The sequence below is a fragment of the Triticum urartu genome, chromosome 2A, assembly GCF_056163025.1.
Source record: "Triticum urartu cultivar PI428250 chromosome 2A, HENAU_Tu73, whole genome shotgun sequence".
Lineage (NCBI taxonomy): Eukaryota > Viridiplantae > Streptophyta > Magnoliopsida > Poales > Poaceae > Triticum > Triticum urartu.
Window position 1 is genome coordinate 667,396,118 of NC_141874.1, and position 2,545 is coordinate 667,398,662.

The window sequence follows — 2,545 nt, forward strand, 5'->3', positions numbered from 1 at the left end:
AATATATATGTATCATCTATTTGCTGTGAAAATGGTTGGGTATATGAAAAAAACAGAGGCAATGCAGGCTCTTTGCCGTCTGCCACTGACGGCAACGGGCTCTTTGCCGTCTGCCGTGGACGGCAAAGAAGCCACGTGGCATCCAGTTGTGCTTCCTGGGAGCTGTCCCATTTGGTCAGTTTGCCTACAGTGGCAGACGGCAAAGTCAGTGGCAGACGGCAAAGAACCTGCCATGTAGTGACGTGTCGATGACATCATACGGCGGACGGCAAAGACCCTAGAAATTTTGCCGTCAGCGGCGGACGGCAAAGGCCTTCCGTTAGCCACTTAACGGACTGACAGCGCAATTATTGCCGTCCGCTCTCTTTGCCGTCCGCCGCGCTCTCTTTGCCGTCCGCCGCAGACGGCAAAGACTTTGCCGTCAGTAGCAGACGGCAAAGTAGCTGTTTACCGAATCCTACTTTGCCGGAGCCTTTTGCCGTCCGCCGTTCAGGCCTTTGCCGTCCGCCGTGGCAGACGGCAAAGTAGCTGATTCCTGTAGTGAGTACTTCATCTGTGAAGCATAGTGGGTGTGCGGCGCCTCTGTATTGGGCTATATCACGACGTAGCTCAAACGAGCTTTGTCTATTGTGCTCGGCCCGGCCGGATTTACTATATCTGGAGTGACGATCACCGTCACGTACCGTGGGGCGCCCGCGCGATCCGTAGATCGATCTTGTTTGCCTTGCCTTGTCCTCCAATATGTCTCGCAGGTCTAGCGCATTTTCCCGTGCCTTGGTATGTTTTGAGCGGCGCCGGGGTGCGGCTTGAGTGGAGGGCCAAGAGGCCTCTCTGTCGCGGCCACGAGGTGGCCGGTCGGCCGTATCATGCGTTGGTGATGTAGGTTTAGGTACTTCCTCCTCTAATCGGGGTAGCAACTTGCGCTTTGGATAGCTCTTGGAGGGGCGTTCGAGTTCGTACTCTTTGGCCGCAAGGACTTCAGTCCATCTATCGGCTAGCAAATCTTGATCAGCTCTAAGCTGTTGCTGCTTCTTCTTGAGACTGCTTGCCGTGGCCATGAGCTTGCGTTTGAAACGCTCTTGTTCGAGGGGGTCCTCTGGAACGACGAATTCGTTGTCGTTGAGGCTTGCCTCGTCTTCGGAGGGAGGCATATAATCGTCCTCGACCTCTCTGTCTGCCGCTCTCTCATGAGGGTTGGCTTCTCCATCCTCCTGTGCTGAATTTTGCTGGAGGGGATTTTTTTCGGCACTGTCCGGAGTGTTATTATCTCCCGTGCCAGAATCACCGTTTTTGCTGTGGCCGGACTTAGAGCGGCGCCGCTGACGCCGGCGCTTAGGCTGTTTCTTGGAGGGGTCATCCTCCGCTGTTCCATCGCCATCTCCTTCTTTTGGTGTGTCCACCATGTATATGTCATACGACGAGGTGGCTTTCCAGTGCCCTACAGGCGCTGGTTCTTGATCGTCTCCTGCATCGGCGTCCATACCGTCGATGTCTTCGGAGTCGAAGTCGAGCATGTCGGTTAAATCATCGACAGTGGCTACGAAGTGGGTGGTGGGTGGGCTTTGAATTTCTTCATCGTCCGTATCCCAACCTTGCTGACCGTAGTCCGGCCAGGGCTCTCCTGATAAAGAGAGAGACTTTAGTGACTTCAAAATATCGCCGAAGGGCGAGTGCTGAAAGATGTCCGCGGCGGTGAACTCCATAATAGGCGCCCAATCGGATTCGATCGGCAGGGGCGCGGAGGGCTCGGAGTTTGGAGAGGAGTCCGGCCCCTCGGAGCCATGAGCCTTGCGGAGTGCGGGGCTGATGTTCGGCTTGATCGCCGTTGCGATCGCAGCTCCCGAGGCGGCGTCCAACCACCCGTCCTCGATCGGCGCAGTTGGCTCCGAATTAAGGGTCGGAGCCGATGCAAGTGTGGCCTCCAAGGCACTGTTCGACGGCAGAGCTAGATCATGCCCATCGTGACAGTGCGGCGCGCTCGGCTGTGGCTCGAATCCGTCGAAGATCAAGTCCCCGCAGACGTCAGCCGTGTAGTTTAAACTTCCAAACCTGACCTGATGGCCAGGGGCGTAGCTTTCAATCTGCTCCAGATAGCCAAGCGAATTGGCCCGCAGTGCGAAGCCGCCGAAGACGAAGATCTGTCTGGGGAGAAAAGTCTCACCCTGGACTGCATCGCTACTGATGATCGGAGGAGCCATCAGGCCTAAAAGTGACGACACAGAGGAACTCTCAATGAAAGCACCAATGTCGGTGTCAAAACCGGCGGATCTCTGGTAGGGGGTCCCGAACTGTGCGTCTAGGCGGATGGTAACAGGAGACAAGGGACACGATGTTTTACCCAGGTTCGGGCCCTCTTGATGGAGGTAAAACCCTACGTCCTGCTTGATTAATATTAATGATATGGGTAGTACAAGAGTAGATCTACCACGAGATCAAGGAGGCTAAACCCTAGAAGCTAGCCTATGGTATGATTATTGTCTTGTCCTACAGACTAAAACCCTCCGGTTTATATAGACACCGGAGAGGGTTAGGGTTACACAGAGTC